The 10,131-nt window shown below is 38.8% G+C and overlaps 2 long non-coding RNA genes across 2 annotated transcripts; one reads left to right on the top strand and one right to left on the bottom strand.

The window, feature by feature from the left end:
* Window positions 1-1,524: 1,524 nt before the first annotated feature.
* Window positions 1,525-2,379, bottom strand: LOC147711248 (uncharacterized). The gene is made up of 3 exons (XR_015295678.1): window positions 2,289-2,379; window positions 2,114-2,206; window positions 1,525-1,851 (listed from the first exon to the last, which is right to left on the bottom strand). It is a non-coding gene; the product is annotated as an uncharacterized LOC147711248 (long non-coding RNA).
* Window positions 2,380-7,352: 4,973 nt separating this feature from the next.
* Window positions 7,353-9,032, top strand: LOC147711247 (uncharacterized). Its single transcript, XR_015295677.1, has 3 exons — window positions 7,353-8,268; window positions 8,351-8,443; window positions 8,706-9,032. It is a non-coding gene; the product is annotated as an uncharacterized LOC147711247 (long non-coding RNA).
* The last annotated feature ends 1,099 nt before the right edge of the window (window positions 9,033-10,131 follow it).

The following is a 10,131-nucleotide window of genomic DNA, read 5'->3' as shown; positions in this document are numbered from 1 at the left end:
AAAGATTTTTTCTTTAAATAGTGACTCAGTTTCAATTAACACCGCATTTTCAAAAGTTAAAATATTTTTGGAAACCAAATTATTGGGGGGAAAAAAGGTCGAAGATGGTTTAAGACCAGTAATGTTCCTTTCTGGCAGGTCGTCTTTCAAGGCAAAGTAATTTTTTAGTCGTATTGTTCTGAAAAATTTGTACAGTTCACATTTTGTCACAAATTGGTTGTTCCTGTGAGTAGGGACAAAGGATAAGCCTGATGCGAGGACAGATGTTTCAGCCTCAGACAAAATGTGCTTGGACAAGTTAAAGATTGGAACAGTTGATGAATCATTTACCATTGGTAAAACTGGTTCCGTGTTTGTCTCTGGCCTGGGGTGTACTGATTTCTGTACCATCCTCGTCTGGCTCCCCTGGGTTTTGGGGGTTGACCTCTCCCTCTCCTGTTGTCCTGTCCTAAAAAAGGACGTGAGGTTGACGGCTGTTGTTCAAATTGAGGTCTATAGTGACCAGCTGGAATTTGGTCTCCGTCTGATTCTGAGCCTGTCTCAGAGAAGGTCGTTCTTTTCTGTTGTTGTGGGTTAGAGTTAGGGCCTCTAGAATTGTTTTGGGCCAGATAAAAGTCTTTTTGTAAATAGGGATATGTTGTCTCTTTATTATATTTGCGGATATCTTTTTGGAGCTTATCTGTTTTTCTCAGGGAATTGAACTCTTCAAACTCTTTTATCGTTTGTGCTACTTTGTCTAAAAGAGCTTTAGCATTGGTGACACTAGAGTCGCTGTTAATTTTATTTTCAAGTGTTTCAATTTCTTTTAGAAGGATCTTAATCTGTTTAGCCGCTGTTTCGATGCTAAGCACCATCCAGGTGCGTGAGCACTTATTAGCTGCGTGGCTAAACCCAGTCTTAAATTCACCGTCTTCAGTAAAAATGATCGGAATGTTGCGAATCTGCAGGCCGGTGGGAATTATATTGGCACTGAGGCAGTCAGTCAAGAACTTAGCGTGGAGTTCAGTCCTGACTAATTTCTTTTTAAGACGTTCAAGTTGGTTGAGATCAGATTCTAGGGGTGAATTTACTGGTGTACTTCTATTGCCCAATAGAGATGGTCCAGAGGCAATCTTCTGGATATAGTCGTCAGTGTAAGACAAAGTCTCTGATTCAGCCATGAAGTCACGGCTGATACTATGAGAGAAGATTATTTAAGTTATAGAACTGTTCACTGACAGTTTTACCACTTTCAAGAAAATGGCTCACAGCAGAGGTTTTCTGCGCAGATATAATGTGTATAAGGGTGAGCAACCCAATATACCCTTGCGGGCTTGGGCAAGGTTTGTGAAGGAAATGGCCAGCAAGGGATTTCAATTGAGGAGTTTGTACAGCACTATTAGGACTTGTTGTTTAATCACAGTACCTAAGTATGAATTAAATCAATGGCTGTTAAAATCAATTCAAAATAGACATAAGATGTTACCACACTAACATCATGATAGAGCAATGTTGCTCAATAAAACAAAACCAGAAACCAGGATATATTGTCTGAAAATTATTATTAAATTTCAAGGCAAAATATATATACAAAAACAGTGAATGAACATAAAGTGCAGGGTGCATACATAGATATACAATAAGGATAATCAAGGTCTTGTTTCCTTTTCCTTGGAAATATCCAAATTAAAGTCCAGACTGCTGTATTTCAATGATTGATTGGTTTTAGCCCAGAGTCAGAAGAAAATCAAAAAATGACTGAGGGACCAATTAGGCAGACTTGGACTGAGCAGGTCGACGTTTCGGTCTTGTTATGGTTATTTTTAAGACCATCATCAGGACTACAAGGTAGTATATGCAATTGATGACCCTCTGTAAAAAAACAACAATACATTATAATATATACAATTAAATTAAATACCTGGTTCATGACATACAATAGTTATGGCACTGGTAAATTTATTTACAATTCCTATTTACACTAAACAAAATAGCAGTAGGTTTTATCATAAGTTAAAATTGGTCGGTGTGGAGACCAAAAAAGTTTGTTATCATAATTAAACAAATTTAAAAGCACATTGTGCTAAGTAGGATAGGTCTATTCCGTGTTCTACTCGCCGCATATTGTACTTACTAATAGCAGTATAGTAGTTTTATTGGCACCGTTGTTTGAGATTATTGACACTGAAGTAGTACACAAAGAAGAATCCAATGTGCCACGGTTGCGCTATAAGGAACAAGGAGTCATATTAGTTCCTATCAAATGTACATGTTAATTTTATATTACATATAGAGGTTGGGGCATTTACCTTGCAACACTTGGGTGCAGTGATGAATAGAAAAGGATACACCGTCTACCTTCAATTGTTGATCGGTTATCTCTATGTATAAACTAAATAAAACAGAGAAAATGGCTTTTAGTGGTAAAGAAATAGTCACATAAATGTAACAGGCAGTGCTGTACTGGGTAGACAAGGTCATAGAGTTTGTGCACAGTTACAGCGTTTATTCATTAAGGTAGGGGGCAGCATATACCCAACAGAGGGGTAGCCCATGCTGAAGAAGCCTGTTGTTTTCTAAGCTTTAGAAATTATTTAAAGATTACAGTGAGGTATATCTTTAGCTTTAAAACGATTATAGGCGTTTTTACTAGAACATGAAGCCTCGTATTTGATTAAAAGTAAAATGCTATTTGTAAACAGTTGCGTTCACATTACCGCTGCTATATCTCCCCAGAATTTTAAGGAGAGTAAAACTCCCAGGCCGTGAGTTTAGAGATGCCGGTGCCGCGAATCGGCACTTTGTTAAAGCCGGGAATCGAGCATAACACGGGGGCTCTTTGCCGGTGTACTTACTGTGGATTAGTCAGCATTGAGACTTCGGGACATCGGAACGCGCGGGATCCGGGCGATGTAACATTGTTGCAGTTACACGCTCTTTAAATACTTTAGTCTCATAGCTAGGACCCTTGCGTAGTCTCGTGATATTTCGAGCGGGATTGGAAGACGCTATTTTTATAAACCTAATGCGGCGGCCATCTTAGCATGTTACTATTTCGCTTGTACAAATATGTCATAATCAAATTATTGGTACGATTTTACAGGGTAAGTTTGTCAAAAGATTGGACTGGCATTCAGTTTCGTTTTAGCCCTTAAGTCGAAATATTACCATACCATTTAGACAGAAAAAAATCTTTTTCTACATTATTGTTTACAAATGGCAGTATTACTGCAGGCAAGACTGGCAGGTCAACTACAAACTAGGATTGATTTTCAATTCGTTTGAGAAGTCTTAAATGATAAATAATTCTTGATACTTAATCACAGTTTATGTCTGTCACTTACTATGTGCTCACAATCTAATCAGTATCAATGTTAGTGATCCATATACATATAGCTTTTACATTCTGATCAGTATTGATATTTGGAATCAAAACATATCAACATTACAGCTACGTATATACAGTGTGGGCATAGTACTGTGATGTGTGCATTAATAGTTGTAAAAGGCTGAAGCGGATTAAACTAAACATGCCAAAGTGTGCCATTCGGTGCTTGAATTGAGGCCATTTTTGACACTGTTGGCCATTTCGATCCAACGGTTTTCTTGAATTATTAGACTTCTGTCACAGTTTTTTTGTCTGACGGTGGGTTTGACCACATCTATCACCCACCATGTCATGTCTTTTTCTGAATGTTTTTTCATGGAGTAGTGATCAACTAGTGGAGCATTGTCCACTATGCAGCGAATTCGCGATTGGTGTTGCAGAATTCGCTGTTTAATCATTTGGGTAGTTTTCCCTATGTATACCTGGCCGCATGGGCATTGGATACAATATATGACATTGCTCGTTCGGCAGTTAGAAAACTGTCTGCTGGTGTATTCGCGTCCATTGATCACAAAACTTTTGATGTTTTTCGTTGTTGTACAGGCCCTACAGTTGTTGCATCTGTAGTGACCAAGGAGTGGTGAAAGTTGTTTCATGTTGTCAACAGTGTTATTATCTGGTTTATCGTAGGCGTGGACCAGGCGATCTCTAAGATTTCGCCCACGTTTAAATGAGAACATTGGTTTGTCTCTGAGTTCGGGTAAGTCGTGCAAGAGAGACCAGTTCTTAGTGACAATCTTTTTGAGTTGTTGACTATGTGTTCCAAAGGTGGTAACACATACTAGAGGAGTCTGATTGCATTTGATCTTGGTTTGCAACAGAGCCTCACGGTCATTGTACCATGCACGCTTCATGGAGTTCTTCAACAGTTTATTCGGGTACCCTCTTTCCAACAATTTGAACCTCAGGATCTTCGCCTCGTGAAAGTAATCACAGCGTTTAAAGCAGTTTCTGCGCAGTCGCAGAAACTGCCCGAATGGTAGCCCATCTCGAAGAGATTTGGGATGGTGACTACTGTACTTAAGTAGAGTATTACGAGTGGTGGGTTTGGTGTACAAAGATGTGTATAGGGTATTTTCCTCACTAACTTTTATTGTTAAGTCTAGAAAGTTCATTTCGTGGGAATGGTAGTCCAGGGTGAATTGTAGATTCGAGTTTCTCTGGTTGATCCATCCATGAAATTCTTTCAAGAGTTCTTGTGAGCCCTTCCATATTAGGAAAACGTCGTCTATATATCTTAGCCAACATGATATGTTGGCTAAGAATGGATTGAGACTGTTGTAAATAAACTCATTCTCAAAATGGTTAACATAGATATTTGCTATGTTGGGGGCATAAACAGCCCCCATTGCCACACCTTTCAATTGCTGATAAAACCTTTTTTCAAAAAGGAAAAAGTTTTGGCACATTGAGATCTTAATGCAGTCTACTATGAATTCGCTTGGAACTGAATGTGGTTTCTCACGGCTATTGAGAAGGTTGGTAATGAGTTCCAGTACATCTTTTTGTGGAATGTTGGTGTATAGACTGCTTATGTCCATGGTCACCAAATATTCGCAGTTAGGGTCATATATATGATTTTCCAATTTAGTGATGACAGTAGTGGTGTCTCTGATATATGTCTCAGATTCAGTGACAAAAGGCCTGATAAAAAAATCTGCGTATTGGGCTAGTGGTTTTAAAATGGAGTTACAGCCCGCCACAATGGGTCTCCCTGGTGGTTTAGTGGCGTTCTTATGGATCTTCGGGAGGATATAGATGGCTGGCACAGTTGGCGATTGGTTAATGAGAAAACTGGCTTCTTTCTGGCTCAGCCATCCTCCTTTGAATCCTTCTTCACTGAGTTGTTTGATTTCTTTTTCAAGGGAGGGGGTGGGATCGGATTTAAGCAATCTATAGTTTTCACTGACAGAGAGTTGGTCTAACATCTCTTGCCTGTAGGCTTCCCTGTCCCACAGTACCAGACCACCCCCTTTATCTGCGGGTTTGATCACTGTGTCGTGGAGGGATTCAAGTTTTTTGAGAGCTAGATGTTCATCTTTGTTCAAGTTGTTTCTACAAAAGATTTTTTCTTTAAATAGTGACTCAGTTTCAATTAACACCGCATTTTCAAAAGTTAAAATATTTTTGGAAACCAAATTATTGGGGGGAAAAAAGGTCGAAGATGGTTTAAGACCAGTAATGTTCCTTTCTGGCAGGTCGTCTTTCAAGGCAAAGTAATTTTTTAGTCGTATTGTTCTGAAAAATTTGTACAGTTCACATTTTGTCACAAATTGGTTGTTCCTGTGAGTAGGGACAAAGGATAAGCCTGATGCGAGGACAGATGTTTCAGCCTCAGACAAAATGTGCTTGGACAAGTTAAAGATTGGAACAGTTGATGAATCATTTACCATTGGTAAAACTGGTTCCGTGTTTGTCTCTGGCCTGGGGTGTACTGATTTCTGTACCATCCTCGTCTGGCTCCCCTGGGTTTTGGGGGTTGACCTCTCCCTCTCCTGTTGTCCTGTCCTAAAAAAGGACGTGAGGTTGACGGCTGTTGTTCAAATTGAGGTCTATAGTGACCAGCTGGAATTTGGTCTCCGTCTGATTCTGAGCCTGTCTCAGAGAAGGTCGTTCTTTTCTGTTGTTGTGGGTTAGAGTTAGGGCCTCTAGAATTGTTTTGGGCCAGATAAAAGTCTTTTTGTAAATAGGGATATGTTGTCTCTTTATTATATTTGCGGATATCTTTTTGGAGCTTATCTGTTTTTCTCAGGGAATTGAACTCTTCAAACTCTTTTATCGTTTGTGCTACTTTGTCTAAAAGAGCTTTAGCATTGGTGACACTAGAGTCGCTGTTAATTTTATTTTCAAGTGTTTCAATTTCTTTTAGAAGGATCTTAATCTGTTTAGCCGCTGTTTCGATGCTAAGCACCATCCAGGTGCGTGAGCACTTATTGGCTGCGTGGCTAAACCCAGTCTTAAATTCACCGTCTTCAGTAAAAATGATCGGAATGTTGCGAATCTGCAGGCCGGTGGGAATTATATTGGCACTGAGGCAGTCAGTCAAGAACTTAGCGTGGAGTTCAGTCCTGACTAATTTCTTTTTAAGACGTTCAAGTTGGTTGAGATCAGATTCTAGGGGTGAATTTACTGGTGTACTTCTATTGCCCAATAGAGATGGTCCAGAGGCAATCTTCTGGATATAGTCGTCAGTGTAAGACAAAGTCTCTGATTCAGCCATGAAGTCACGGCTGATACTATGAGAGAAGATTATTTAAGTTATAGATCTGTTCACTGACAGTTTTACCACTTTCAAGAAAATGGCTCACAGCAGAGGTTTTCTGCGCAGATATAATGTGTATAAGGGTGAGCAACCCAATATACCCTTGCGGGCTTGGGCAAGGTTTGTGAAGGAAATGGCCAGCAAGGGATTTCAATTGAGGAGTTTGTACAGCACTATTAGGACTTGTTGTTTAATCACAGTACCTAAGTATGAATTAAATCAATGGCTGTTAAAATCAATTCAAAATAGACATAAGATGTTACCACACTAACATCATGATAGAGCAATGTTGCTCAATAAAACAGAACCAGAAAAACAAAAGACAGAAGTCTAATAATTCAAGAAAACCGTTGGATCGAAATGGCCAACAGTGTCAAAAATGGCCTCAATTCAAGCACCGAATGGCACACTTTGGCATGTTTAGTTTAATCCGCTTCAGCCTTTTACAACTATTAATGCACACATCACAGTACTATGCCCACACTGTATATACGTAGCTGTAATGTTGATATGTTTTGATTCCAAATATCAATACTGATCAGAATGTAAAAGCTATATGTATATGGATCACTAACATTGATACTGATTAGATTGTGAGCACATAGTAAGTGACAGACATAAACTGTGATTAAGTATCAAGAATTATTTATCATTTAAGACTTCTCAAACGAATTGAAAATCAATCCTAGTTTGTAGTTGACCTGCCAGTCTTGCCTGCAGTAATACTGCCATTTGTAAACAATAATGTAGAAAAAGATTTTTTTCTGTCTAAATGGTATGGTAATATTTCGACTTAAGGGCTAAAACGAAACTGAATGCCAGTCCAATCTTTTGACAAACTTACCCTGTAAAATCGTACCAATAATTTGATTATGACATATTTGTACAAGCGAAATAGTAACATGCTAAGATGGCCGCCGCATTAGGTTTATAAAAATAGCGTCTTCCAATCCCGCTCGAAATATCACGAGACTACGCAAGGGTCCTAGCTATGAGACTAAAGTATTTAAAGAGCGTGTAACTGCAACAATGTTACATCGCCCGGATCCCGCGCGTTCCGATGTCCCGAAGTCTCAATGCTGACTAATCCACAGTAAGTACACCGGCAAAGAGCCCCCGTGTTATGCTCGATTCCCGGCTTTAACAAAGTGCCGATTCGCGGCACCGGCATCTCTAAACTCACGGCCTGGGAGTTTTACTCTCCTTAAAATTCTGGGGAGATATAGCAGCGGTAATGTGAACGCAACTGTTTACAAATAGCATTTTACTTTTAATCAAATACGAGGCTTCATGTTCTAGTAAAAACGCCTATAATCGTTTTAAAGCTAAAGATATACCTCACTGTAATCTTTAAATAATTTCTAAAGCTTAGAAAACAACAGGCTTCTTCAGCATGGGCTACCCCTCTGTTGGGTATATGCTGCCCCCTACCTTAATGAATAAACGCTGTAACTGTGCACAAACTCTATGACCTTGTCTACCCAGTACAGCACTGCCTGTTACATTTATGTGACTATTTCTTTACCACTAAAAGCCATTTTCTCTGTTTTATTTAGTTTATACATAGAGATAACCGATCAACAATTGAAGGTAGACGGTGTATCCTTTTCTATTCATCACTGCACCCAAGTGTTGCAAGGTAAATGCCCCAACCTCTATATGTAATATAAAATTAACATGTACATTTGATAGGAACTAAAATGACTCCTTGTTCCTTATAGCGCAACCGTGGCACATTGGATTCTTCTTTGTGTACTACTTCAGTGTCAATAATCTCAAACAACGGTGCCAATAAAACTACTATACTGCTATTAGTAAGTACAATATGCGGCGAGTAGAACACGGAATAGACCTATCCTACTTAGCACAATGTGCTTTTAAATTTGTTTAATTATGATAACAAACTTTTTTGGTCTCCACACCGACCAATTTTAACTTATGATAAAACCTACTGCTATTTTGTTTAGTGTAAATAGGAATTGTAAATAAATTTACCAGTGCCATAACTATTGTATGTCATGAACCAGGTATTTAATTTAATTGTATATATTATAATGTATTGTTGTTTTTTTACAGAGGGTCATCAATTGCATATACTACCTTGTAGTCCTGATGATGGTCTTAAAAATAACCATAACAAGACCGAAACGTCGACCTGCTCAGTCCAAGTCTGCCTAATTGGTCCCTCAGTCATTTTTTGATTTTCTTCTGACTCTGGGCTAAAACCAATCAATCATTGAAATACAGCAGTCTGGACTTTAATTTGGATATTTCCAAGGAAAAGGAAACAAGACCTTGATTATCCTTATTGTATATCTATGTATGCACCCTGCACTTTATGTTCATTCACTGTTTTTGTATATATATTTTGCCTTGAAATTTAATAATAATTTTCAGACAATATATCCTGGTTTCTGGTTTTGTTTTATTGAGCAACATTGCTCTATCATGATGTTAGTGTGGTAACATCTTATGTCTATTTTGAATTGATTTTAACAGCCATTGATTTAATTCATACTTAGGTACTGTGATTAAACAACAAGTCCTAATAGTGCTGTACAAACTCCTCAATTGAAATCCCTTGCTGGCCATTTCCTTCACAAACCTTGCCCAAGCCCGCAAGGGTATATTGGGTTGCTCACCCTTATACACATTATATCTGCGCAGAAAACCTCTGCTGTGAGCCATTTTCTTGAAAGTGGTAAAACTGTCAGTGAACAGTTCTATAACTTAAATAATCTTCTCTCATAGTATCAGCCGTGACTTCATGGCTGAATCAGAGACTTTGTCTTACACTGACGACTATATCCAGAAGATTGCCTCTGGACCATCTCTATTGGGCAATAGAAGTACACCAGTAAATTCACCCCTAGAATCTGATCTCAACCAACTTGAACGTCTTAAAAAGAAATTAGTCAGGACTGAACTCCACGCTAAGTTCTTGACTGACTGCCTCAGTGCCAATATAATTCCCACCGGCCTGCAGATTCGCAACATTCCGATCATTTTTACTGAAGACGGTGAATTTAAGACTGGGTTTAGCCACGCAGCTAATAAGTGCTCACGCACCTGGATGGTGCTTAGCATCGAAACAGCGGCTAAACAGATTAAGATCCTTCTAAAAGAAATTGAAACACTTGAAAATAAAATTAACAGCGACTCTAGTGTCACCAATGCTAAAGCTCTTTTAGACAAAGTAGCACAAACGATAAAAGAGTTTGAAGAGTTCAATTCCCTGAGAAAAACAGATAAGCTCCAAAAAGATATCCGCAAATATAATAAAGAGACAACATATCCCTATTTACAAAAAGACTTTTATCTGGCCCAAAACAATTCTAGAGGCCCTAACTCTAACCCACAACAACAGAAAAGAACGACCTTCTCTGAGACAGGCTCAGAATCAGACGGAGACCAAATTCCAGCTGGTCACTATAGACCTCAATTTGAACAACAGCCGTCAACCTCACGTCCTTTTTTAGGACAGGACAACAGGAGAGGGAGA

This window comes from Lissotriton vulgaris, chromosome 5 (genome assembly GCF_964263255.1).
Source record: "Lissotriton vulgaris chromosome 5, aLisVul1.2, whole genome shotgun sequence".
Lineage (NCBI taxonomy): Eukaryota > Metazoa > Chordata > Amphibia > Caudata > Salamandridae > Lissotriton > Lissotriton vulgaris.
This window is presented reverse-complemented; position numbering and strand designations above follow the sequence as displayed.